Source organism: Lucilia sericata, unplaced genomic scaffold (genome assembly GCF_015586225.1).
Source record: "Lucilia sericata isolate MDLA Ls3-8-SP2 unplaced genomic scaffold, ASM1558622v1 Contig000466F_arrow, whole genome shotgun sequence".
Taxonomy (NCBI): Eukaryota; Metazoa; Arthropoda; class Insecta; order Diptera; family Calliphoridae; genus Lucilia; species Lucilia sericata.
Window position 1 is genome coordinate 192,877 of NW_023994481.1, and position 12,688 is coordinate 205,564.

The window sequence follows — 12,688 nt, forward strand, 5'->3', positions numbered from 1 at the left end:
CTACAACTGAACTAGAACTGAACAAGAACTAAACAAGAACTGAACTAGAACTGAACAAGAATTGAACTAGAACTGAACTAGAACTGAACTAGAACTGAACTAGAACTGAACTAGAACTGAACTAGAACTGAACTAGAACTGAACTAGAACTGAACTAGAACTGTACTAGAACTGAACTAGAACTGAACTAGAACTGAACTAGAACTGAACTAGAACTGAACTTGAACTAGAACTGAACTAGAACTGAACTAGAACTGAACTAGAACTGAACTAGAACTGAACTAGAACTGAACTAGAACTGAACTAGAACTGAACTAGAACTGAACTAGAACTGAACTAGAACTGAACTAGAACTGAACTAGAACTGAACTAGAACTGACCTAGAACTGAACTAGAAATGAACTAGAACTGAACTAGAACTGAACTAGAAATGAACTAGAACTGAACTAGAACTGAACTAGAACTGAACTAGAACTAAACTAGAACTGAACTAGAACTGAACTAGTACTGAACTAGAACTGAACTAGAACTGAACTTGAACTAGAACTAGAACTAGAACTGAACTAGAACTGAACTAGAACTGAACTAGAACTGAACTTGAACTAGAACTGAACTAGAACTGAACTAGAACTGAACTAGAACTGAACTAGAACTGAACTAGAACTGAACTAGAACTGAACTAGAACTGAACTAGAACTGAACTAGAACTGAACTAGAACTGAACTAGAACTGAACTAGAACTGAACTAGAACTGAACTAGAACTGAACTAGAACTGAACTAGAACTGAACTAGAACTGAACTAGAACTGAACTAGAACTGAACTAGAACTGAACTAGAACTGAACTAGAACTGAACTAGAACTGAACAAGAACTGAACTAGAAATGAACTACAACTGAACTAGAACTGAACAAGAACTAAACAAGAACTGAACTAGAACTGAACAAGAATTGAACTAGAACTGAACTAGAACTGAACTAGAACTGAACTAGAACTGAACTAGAACTGAACTAGAACTGAACTAGAACTGAACTAGATCTGAAGTAGAGTTGAAGTAGAACTTAACTAGAACTGAACTATCTATAGTCTAGTCTATAGTTTAGTGTATAGTCTAGTCTATAGTTTAGTCTATAGTCTAGTCTATAGTCTGGTCTAGTCTAGTCTATAGTCTAGTCTATTGTATAGTCTACAGTCTAGTCTGGTCTATAGTTTAGTCTAAATTCTTTTGTCAGTTTTTGTTATTAAGGGTTTTTGAACCTTTCTAATCATTAAACAAATATGAAAATTTTTAAAACATTTCATCTCAAAAAAACATGTAAATTTTGTTTTTATAATATTTGTTGATATTAATATATGATAATAATGATAATAATGCAATTTACTACAAAGTAGCATTATTAAAATATTTAAACAAATCTTCATTTAAAAAAAAAAGTTCATTTAATGAGATAATATAAAATTTTATTAAGGTAAGTAAAAATTCGTGATAATCTTATCATTTATTTGAAAAACACTTTCTTTTCTTTGGAGAAAACAAAACACTAAATCTTAAAAAGGTTGACAAATATCCAATGAAAGTTAAGACTGAGATTCGATCATAAAAGAGTCATATATGGATGGTATAAAAAAATATAATTATTAGATATAGTTTATAAGCAATTGTTAATTGTCAACTATTAAAATGTTTACCCTTAGTTTAATTAATGGAAAAACACGTTATTTTTATAATTTTGAAGTAAATTTTTTGTAGAATTTTAAAAACACTACTCACGGGTTTTCGTCTATTAGACAAAAACGTTGTAATTATTTTATATTTAGTTCACTTTTAAAATTTTCTTTAATTTTACATTTGAGAAAATGTTAAACACTTTTCACTTTTTTTATTTTTAAATAATTTAAAACACACTTTTTTTGTCAAAAATCCTTTTTCGCAGGATATTTTTATAGTTTTTAATATTTTTGTTTTTCAATTTATTGTAATTTTTATTCAAATCCTTTTTTTTTATTAGTACTTCTTCCCACATAAAACTTTATCCATAATTCTCATTTATCCGCCTTTTATCCACTTTTTTCCCCCAAGTTATTTCAAAGTTTAACCGTTTGTTATGACAAGGCCTGATCAACTGAGAGATTGATAAGCTGTGCTGTTATGTTTAACCAGATATTTTAATTGTCTTTTCATTAAAACAAAAAAAAAAAAAAAAATCACAGCTATATACAGAATCAGTACGCTGCTCTGGTTCGGTTTTAATCTATCTACTAGACATAAAAACAAATGTATCTGATCAACAACAACATCGGCTCTAGTACATAGATATGAATTTGTTATATACTCATATCTTCTATATGCATACAGTTAAATAAATTATGTAGTAAATATGCAAATAAAATAGACAATTTATAGACAGTTATTAAAAAGGTTTGAAGGGTTTGAATTTAGATCCATTTGTATTCCATGAATATTAATGTCAAATATTTAATATTGTTTGAAGCCAAAGAAATTGCAAAACGTGAATTTAATTTATTACGCACGTTTTGCATATGAACTTATTGAAATTTTATTAATATTTTAATAAATATTAACATAATTTTTATGCCAACTAAATTAATATGTTGATGCAAATGACGGCTATAGACGTCGAGCACGGGATCTCGTAGATGTAAATGACGTCACATAATGTTACTTTTCTTAATATTGATGTCACTATGAAGCGGAGACGGAAACAAACGAAGATGAAAGCTATTCTTACTAATTACTTAACTAACTAACTAACTAACTAACTAACTAACTAACTAACTAACTAACTAACTAACTAACTAACTAACTAACTAACTAACTAACTAACTAACTAACTAACTAACTAACTAACTAACTAACTAACTAACTAACTAACTAACTAACTAACTAACTACTAACTAACTAACTAACTAACTAACTAACTAACTAACTAACTAACTAACTAACTAACTAACTAACTAACTAACTAACTAACTACTACTAACTAACTAACTAACTAACTAACTAACTAACTAACTAACTAACTAACTAACTAACTAACTAACTAACTAACTAACTAACTAACTAACTAACTAACTAACTAACTAACTAACTAACTAACTAACTAACTAACTAACTAACTAACTAACTAACTAACTAACTAACTAACTAACTAACTAACTAACTAACTAACTAACTAACTAACTAACTAACTAACTAACTAACTAACTAACTAACTAACTAACTAACTAACTAACTAACTAACTAACTAACTAACTAACTAACTAACTAACTAACTAACTAACTAACTAACTAACTAACTAACTAACTAACTAACTAACTAACTAACTAACTAACTAACTAACTAACTAACTAACTAACTAACTAACTAACTACTAACTAACTAACTAACTAACTAACTAACTACTAACTAACTAACTAACTAACTAACTAACTAACTAACTAACTAACTAACTAACTACTAACTAACTAACTAACTAACTAACTAACTAACTAACTAACTAACTAACTAACTAACTAACTAACTAACTAACTAACTAACTAACTAACTAACTAACTAACTAACTAACTAACTAACTAACTAACTAACTAACTACTAACTAACTAACTAACTAACTAACTAACTAACTAACTAACTAACTAACTAACTAACTAACTAACTAACTAACTACTAACTAACTAACTAACTACTAACTAACTAACTAACTAACTAACTAACTAACTAACTAACTAACTAACTAACTAACTAACTAACTAACTAACTACTAACTAACTAACTAACTAACTAACTAACTAACTAACTAACTAACTAACTAACAACTAACTACTAACTAACTACTAACTAACTACTAACTAACTACTAACTAACTAACTAACTAACTAACTAACTAACTAACTAACTAACTAACTAACTAACTAAACTAACTAACTAACTAACTAACTAACTAACTAACTAACTAACTAACTAACTAACTAACTAACTAACTAACTAACTAACTAACTAACTAACTAACTAACTAACTAACTAACTAACTAACTAACTAACTACTAACTAACTACTAACTAACTACTAACTAACTAACTAACTAACTAACTAACTAACTAACTAACTAACTACTAACTAACTAACTAACTACTAACTAACTAACTACTAACTAACTAACTAACTAACTACTAACTAACTAACTAACTAACTAACTAAACTAACTAACTAACTAACTAACTAACTAACTAACTAACTACTAACTAACTAACTAACTAACTAACTAACTAACTAACTAACTAACTAACTAACTAACTAACTACTAACTAACTAACTACTAACTAACTAACTAACTAACTAACTAACTACTAACTAACTAACTAACTAACTAACTACTAACTAACTAACTAACTAACTAACTAACTAACTAACTAACTAGCTAACTAACTAACTAACTAACTAACTAACTAACTAACTAACTAACTAACTAACTAACTAACTACCTAACTAACTAGCTAACTAACTAACTAACTGACACTATAGTAGACTTTATAGACGACACTTTAGACGAGTTTATAGACCACACTATACAAAAGTTTATGGACGACACTATAGACGACTCTATGTACGAATTTATAGACGACACTGTAGACGAGATAGACGATATTATAGACGACACTATAGACATGTTTATAGACGACACTATAGTCAAGTTTATGGACGACATTATAGACGACACTATAGACGAGTTTACAGACGACTCTATAGAGGAGTTTATAGACTACACTATAAACGAGTTTATTCAACACACTATAGACAATTTTATAACGACACTATATACGAGTTTATAGACAACACTATAGACGAGTTTATAGACTACACTATAGACGAGATTATAGATGTCACTATAGACAAGTTTCTAGAAAGGCTTATAGACGAAACTATAGACGAGTTTATAGACGACACAAAATGCGAGTTTATAGACGAGTTTATATACTACACTATAGACAAGTTTATAGACGTCACAATAAGCGAGTTTACAAACTACACTATAGACGAGTTTATAGACGTCACAATAAGCGAGTTTATAAACTACAACTATAGGCGAGTTTACAGACGACACTATATACGATTTTATAGACGCCACTGTAGACAAGTTTATAGACAACACTATAGATGAGTTTATAGACTACACTATAGACTATAGACAAGTTTATAAACTAAGCTACAGATAAGTTTATAGACGATACTATACAGAGTTTTTAGACTACACTATAGACGAGTTTACAGACGACACAATAGGCGAGTTTATAGATAGAGTTTGTAAACGAGTTTATAGACTACACTATAAACTAGTTTATAGACGACACAATAGGCGAGTTTATAGACGAGTTTACGGACCATACTATAGACGAGTTTATAGACTACACTATAAACGAGTTTATAGACGACACAATAGGCAAGTTTATAGACGAGTTTATTGACTACACTATAGACGAGTTTACGGACCACACTATAGACAAGTTTATATACTACACTATAGACGAGTTTGAAAACGATTATATATAAATTTTAAAGAGGCTCTAGGCGAGTTTATAGCCAAGACTATTATCTTAATTGTATCTAAACCCCTTATAGTTTTATTTTTATCACTGTTATTTTAAAGTAATTAGGAAATCTTCAAAACAATTTAATGTTTATCTTCTTAAACTTCTTAAGCAGTATTTCAAGGTTTAACATTTTGTAGGTGTTTTTTACAATGATTTATCAGTTTTCTTAAAGATAAGCTAAGGTGGCCAACCTAATATAATATGTAAGTAAAAATTTGCTTATATTTAATAGAAGTTAACATGACCATTTTGTAAAGTGGGTGTGTCTACACATAATTTGTTGTAGAAGTCGTTATCTATCTAATGTAGGGTTGTTTTCATTATAAACAAATTCAATTTATTATCGGTTACAATTATTGTCTAGAGATTTTTTCCACATAACTGACTGTCTGATGCTAAAAATTTTACGCTTATTGATCAATGATCATACTTTACATAGTAGTATTAATTTATAAAAAAATTTAAAATAGTAAATTTCTTATATACATTTGTAAATACTCGTATTGATTATGTATTAATTAATAACTAACATCATAATGAACAATGAATGTTACTTAATTAAAAATAGACGAGTTTATAGACGAGACTGAAGACGATATTACATAGACTATGGAAGAGTTAACAGATGAATTTATAGACTAGACTACACTAGACTGCACTATCGACATCTATAGTCTAGTCTATACTGTAGTGTATAGTCTAAGTGTATAGTCTAGTGTATAGTCTAGTGTATAGTCTAGTGTATAGTCTAGTGTATAGTCTAGTGGTATAGTCTAGGCTAGTCTAGTAGTATAGTCTAGTCTAGTATAGTCTATAGTCTAGTCTATAGTCTAGTCTATAGTCTAGTCTATAGTCTAGTATAGTCTAGTCTATAGTCTAGTCTATAGTCTAGTATAGTCTAGTCTATAGTCCTAGTCTATAGTCTAGTCTATAGGTCTAGTCTAGTCTAGTCTATAGTCTAGTCTATAGTCTAGTCTATAGTCTAGTCTATAGTCTAGTCTATAGTCTAGTCTATAGTCTAGTCTATAGTCTAGTCTATAGTCTAGTCTATAGTCTAGTCTATAGTCTAGTCTATAGTCTAGTCTATAGTCTAGTCTATAGTCTAGTCTATAGTCTAGTCTATAGTCTAGTCTATAGTCTAGTCTATAGTCTAGTCTATAGTCTAGTCTATAGTCTAGTCTATAGTCTAGTCTATAGTCTAGTCTATAGTCTAGTCTATAGTCTAGTCTATAGTCTAGTCTATAGTCGTCTATAGTCTAGTCTATAGTCTAGTCTAGTCTAGTCTATAGTCTAGTCTATAGTCTAGTCTATAGTCTAGTCTATAGTCTAGTCTATAGTCTAGTCTATAGTCTAGTCTATAGTCTACTCTATAGTCAAGTCTATAGTCTAGTCTATAGTGTCTAGTCTATAGTGTAGTCTAGTCTATAGTGTAGTCTAGTCTATAGTGTAGTCTAGTCTATAGTGTAGTCTAGTCTATAGTGTAGTTTTAGTCTAGTCTATAGTCTAGTCTATAGTCTAGTCTATAGTCTACCTATAGTCTAGTCTATAGTCTACTCTATAGTCTAGTCTATAGTCTAGTCTATAGTCTAGTCTATAGTCTAGTCTATAGTCTAGTCTATAGTCTAATCTATAGTCTAATCTTTAGTCTAGTCTATAGTCTAGTCTATAGTCTAGTCTATAGTCTAGTCTATAGTCTAGTCTATAGTCTAGTCTATAGTCTAGTCTATAGTCTAGTTTATCTAGTCTATAGTCTAGTCTAGTCTAGTCTATAGTCTAGTCTATAGTCTAGTCTATAGTCTAGTCTATAGTCTAGTCTATAGTCTAGTCTATAGTCTAGTCTATAGTCTAGTCTATAGTCTAGTCTATAGTCTAGTCTATAGTCTAGTCTATAGTCTAGTCTATAGTCTAGTCTATAGTCTAGTCTATAGTCTAGTCTATAGTCTAGTCTATAGTCTAGTCTAGTCTAGTCTATAGTCTAGTCTATAGTCTAGTCTATAGTCTAGTCTATAGTCTAGTCTATAGTCTAGTCTATAGTCTAGTCTATAGCCTAGTCTATAGTCTAGTCTATAGTCTAGTCTATAGTCTATCTAGTCTAGTTATAGTCTAGTCTATAGTCTAGTCTATAGTCTAGTCTATAGTCTAGTCTATAGTCTAGTCTATAGTCTCTATAGTCTAGTCTATAGTCTAGTCTATAGTCTAGTCTATAGTCTAGTCTATAGTCTAGTCTATGTCTAGTCTATATCTAGTCTATAGTCTAGTCTATAGTCTAGTCTATAGTCTAGTCTATAGTCTAGTCTATCTATAGTCTAGTCTATAGTCTAGTCTATAGTCTAGTCTATAGTCTAGTCTATAGTCTAGTCTATAGTCTAGTCTATAGTCTAGTCTATAGTCTAGTCTATAGTCTAGTCTATAGTCTAGTCTAGTCTATAGTCAGTCTATAGTCTAGTCTATAGTCTAGTCTATAGTCTAGTCTATAGTCTAGTCTATAGTCTAGTCATAGTCTAGTCTATAGTCTAGTCTATCAGTCTATAGTCTAGTCTATAGTCTAGTCTATAGTCTAGTCTATAGTCTAGTCTATAGTCTAGTCTATAGTCTAGTCTATAGTCTAGTCTAGTCTATAGTCTAGTCTAGTCTAGTCTATAGTCTAGTCTATAGTCTAGTCTATAGTCTAGTCTATAGTCTAGTCTATAGTCTAGTCTAGTCTATAGTCTAGTCTATAGTCTAGTCTATAGTCTAGTCTATAGTCTAGTCTATAGTCTAGTCTTATCTAGTCTAGTCTATTATAGTCTAGTCTATAGTCTAGTCTATAGTCTAGTCTATAGTCTATCTAGTCTAGTCTAGTCTATAGTCTAGTCTATAGTCTAGTCTATAGTCTAGTCTCTAGTCTAGTCTATAGTCTAGTCTATAGTCTAGTCTATAGTCTAGTCTATAGTCTAGTCTATAGTCTAGTCTATAGTCTAGTCTATAGTCTAGTCTATAGTCTAGTCTATAGTCTAGTCTATAGTCTAGTCTATAGTCTAGTCTCGTCTATAGTCTAGTCTATAGTCTAGTCTATAGTCTAGTCTATAGTCTAGTCTATAGTCTAGTCTAGTCTATAGTCTAGTCTATAGTCTAGTCTATAGTCTATCGTCTATAGTCTAGTCTATAGTCTAGTCTATAGTCTAGTCTATAGTCTAGTCTATAGTCTAGTCTATAGTCTAGTCTATAGTCTAGTCTATAGTCTAATCTAGTCTATAGTCTAGTCTATAGTCTAGTCTATAGTCTAGTCTATAGTCTAGTCTATAGTCTAGTCTATAGTCTAGTCATAGTCTAGTCTATAGTCTAGTCTATAGTCTAGTCTATAGTCTAGTCTATAGTCTAGTCTATAGTCTAGTCTATAGTCTAGTCTATAGTCTAGTCTATAGTCTAGTCTATAGTCTAGTCTATAGTCTAGTCTATAGTCTAGTCTATAGTCTAGTCTATAGTCTAGTCTATAGTCTAGTCTATAGTCTAGTCTATAGTCTAGTCTATAGTCTAGTCTATAGTCTAGTCTATAGTCTAGTCTATAGTCTAGTCTATAGTCTAGTCTATAGTCTAGTCTATAGTCTAGTCTATAGTCTAGTCTATAGTCTAGTCTATAGTCTAGTCTATAGTCTAGTCTATAGTCTAGTCTATAGTCTAGTCTATAGTCTAGTCTATAGTCTAGTCTATAGTCTAGTCTATAGTCTAGTCTATAGTCTAGTCTATAGTCTAGTCTATAGTCTAGTCTATAGTCTAGTCTATAGTCTAGTCTATAGTCTAGTCATATCTAGTCTATAGTCTAGTCTATAGTCTAGTCTATAGTCTACTAGTCTAGTCATAGTCTAGTCTATAGTCTAGTCTATAGTCTAGTCTATAGTCTAGTCTATAGTCTAGTCTATAGTCTAGTCTATGGTCTAGTTATAGTCTAGTCTATAGTCTAGTCTATGGTCTAGTCTATAATCTAGTCTATAGCCTAGTCTATAGTCTAGTCTATAGTCTAGTCTATAGACTAGTCTATAGTCTAGTCTATAGTCTAGTCTACGTTACACACTAAACAATACATTAGTCTCATTCCCATGCCTGGTTTCTCTTAATATTTCATTTTTTGCAATTATCTCTTAATTGCTTCACTCTTTGAACAAAAGTAATAAAAAAAATTAATTTACATACCTTAAGAATTCTGCTGCTGTTTGTTGCTTTTACAATTGATCCTGTTCGGACAGGCTTAATGATCGATTTATTTTTTACAGCAAAAACACTAACAACGAACGAAACGCAACGCAAAGAAATGAATTTTTTAACACAAAACTAATAAAGAAAAGCAGAGAAAATGCAGAGCTGCTGCTGCATTTTAATTACGCATTTACATATTTCATAAAGAATTTATTTTCTTTAAAAAAAGGATTAATTTTAGTAAAAACTTTTTTATTAATATTAAGAAATTTTATTTTTAAAACACTATTTAATGCACTTTAATATATTAGACTTTTTGCATTTTCACCAATTAAAGAAATATAATAATTTTAATAAATTTCATTTTATTTTAGACAGTTTTATAATTTTAATTATTTAAAAACTGACACTTTTAATTATGATTTCACTTTTTTATTACACTTTTTTACTAGAGTAATCATCACTCGCGTTATTTTCCGATCACCGAACCGTCCTAAAAGGAATGCTGCAATAGACTAATTGCTTAAGAATTAAATTTAAAGCAAAGTGTCAAAAATTCAAGTTCATCAATTAACTAAGAGGCTCAATTTGAATTGAGAAAGTCTAAAGGTGAGAGAGCAAAGAATAAAGCAAAAAGGAACAATAACAATTAAGGGAGCTTAATGTAAACAACATTAGAGAGAGGCAAAAGCAACTTTTATAATCAAAGAAGCTCTTCACACCCTAATAAGGATTAGACTAGACTACAAACCAAACTATAGATTAGCCTATAACTGGACCGTAGAATGGATTTTAGACTATACTATAGACTAGACTATTAACTAGACAATAGAACAGACTATAAACTAGACAATAGACAAGACTATAACTAGAAAATAAACCAGACTATAGAATATACTTTAGACTAGACTATAGACTAGACTATAGACTAGACTATAGACTAGACTATAGACTAGACTATAGACTAGACTATAGACTAGACTATAGACTAGACTATAGACTAGACTATAGACTAGACTATAGACTAGACTATACTATAGACTAGACTATAGACTAGACTATAGACTAGACTATAGACTAGACTATAGACTAGACTATAGACTAGACTATAGACTAGACTATAGAGACTATAGACTAGACTATAGACTAGACTATAGACTATACTATAGACTAGACTATAGACTAGACTATAGACTAGACTATAGACTAGACTATAGACGACTAACTAGACTATAGACTAGACTATAGACTAGACTATAGACTAGACTATAGACTAGACTATAGACTAGACTATAGACTAGACTATAGACTAGACTATAGACTAGACTATAGACTAGACTATAGACTAGACTATAGACTAGACTATAGACTAGACTATAGACTAGACTATAGACTAGACTATAGACTAGACTATAGACTAGACTATAGACTAGACTATAGACTAGACTATAGACTAGACTATAGACTAGACTATAGACTAGACTATAGACTAGACTATAGACTAGACTATAGACTAGACTATAGACTAGACTAGACTAGACTATAGACTAGACTATAGACTAGACTATAGACTAGACTATAGACTAGACTATAGACTAGACTATAGACTAGACTATAGACTAGACTAGACTAGACTATAGACTAGACTATAGACTAGACTATAGACTAGACTATAGACTAGACTATAGACTAGACTATAGACTAGACTATAGACTAGACTATAGACTAGACTATAGACTAGACTATAGACTAGACTATAGACTAGACTATAGACTAGACTATAGACTAGACTATAGACTATACATAACTAGACTATAGACTAGACTATAGACTAGACTATAGACTAGACTATAGACTAGCTATAGAGAGACTATAGACTAGACTATAGACTAGACTATAGACTAGGCTATAGACTAGACTATAGACTAGACTATAGAGACTATAGACTAGACTATAGACTAGACTATAGACTAGACTATGACTAGACTATAGACTAGACTATAGACTAGACTATAGACTAGACTATAGACTAGACTATAGACTAGACTATAGACTAGACTATAGACTAGACTATAGACTAGACTATAGACTAGACTATAGACTAGACTATAGACTAGACTATACTAGACTATAGACTAGACTATAGACTAGACTATAGACTAGACTATAGACTAGACTATAGACTAGACTATACTAGACTATAGACTAGACTATAGACTAGACTATAGACTAGACTATAGACTAGACTATAGACTAGACTATAGACTAGACTATAGACTAGACTATAGACTAGACTATAGACTAGACTATAGACTAGACTATAGACTACTATAGACTAGACTATAGACTAGACTATAGACTAGACTATAGACTAGACTATAGACTAGACTATAGACTAGACTATAGACGACTATAGACTAGACTATAGACTATAGACTAGACTATAGACTAGACTATAGACTAGACTATAGACTAGACTATAGACTAGACTATAGACTAGACTATAGACTAGACTATAGACTAGACTATAGACTAGACTATAGACTAGACTAGACTAGACTATAGACTAGACTATAGACTAGACTATAGACTAGACTATAGACTAGACTATAGACTAGACTATAGACTAGACTAATCTATATATGTTTGTGTGTATGCTTAGTATTCTAATCTAATAACGTTTTGAAAGTTTACGTTTTTATTTCTTTTAATTGTTGTTCCTGCTAAATTTCCAATGTGGCCCTGCTCTAGTTTTGTCTGAGTAATTTAAAATCAATGTAGTCTACACAAAATAAAGACAGATTAATTAAGCCCTTTTCATAAATAAAGAAAAAACACACATTTAAATGAGAACATAAATAACATACAGTTAGTGGCAAAAAAACAAGCGACACAATAAATACTG

General features: G+C 30.4%; 1 protein-coding gene across 3 annotated transcripts in view; it reads right to left on the minus strand.

The window, feature by feature from the left end:
* The window catches only part of LOC119605228 (sodium-dependent nutrient amino acid transporter 1), an 80,069-nt gene that overhangs the window by 21,408 nt on the left and 45,973 nt on the right, over positions 1–12,688 (minus strand). Inside the window, exon 1 of one of the 3 annotated variants that reach the window (XM_037958198.1) lies at positions 1,689–2,143. The exons of 1 other annotated variant lie outside the window; for it this stretch is intronic. The gene's annotated coding sequence lies outside the window, so the exon portion shown is untranslated. Of the gene's footprint in view, positions 1–1,688; positions 2,144–12,688 lie in introns of those variants that run through there. One more of the 3 variants, XM_037958199.1, reaches the window with a different exon arrangement.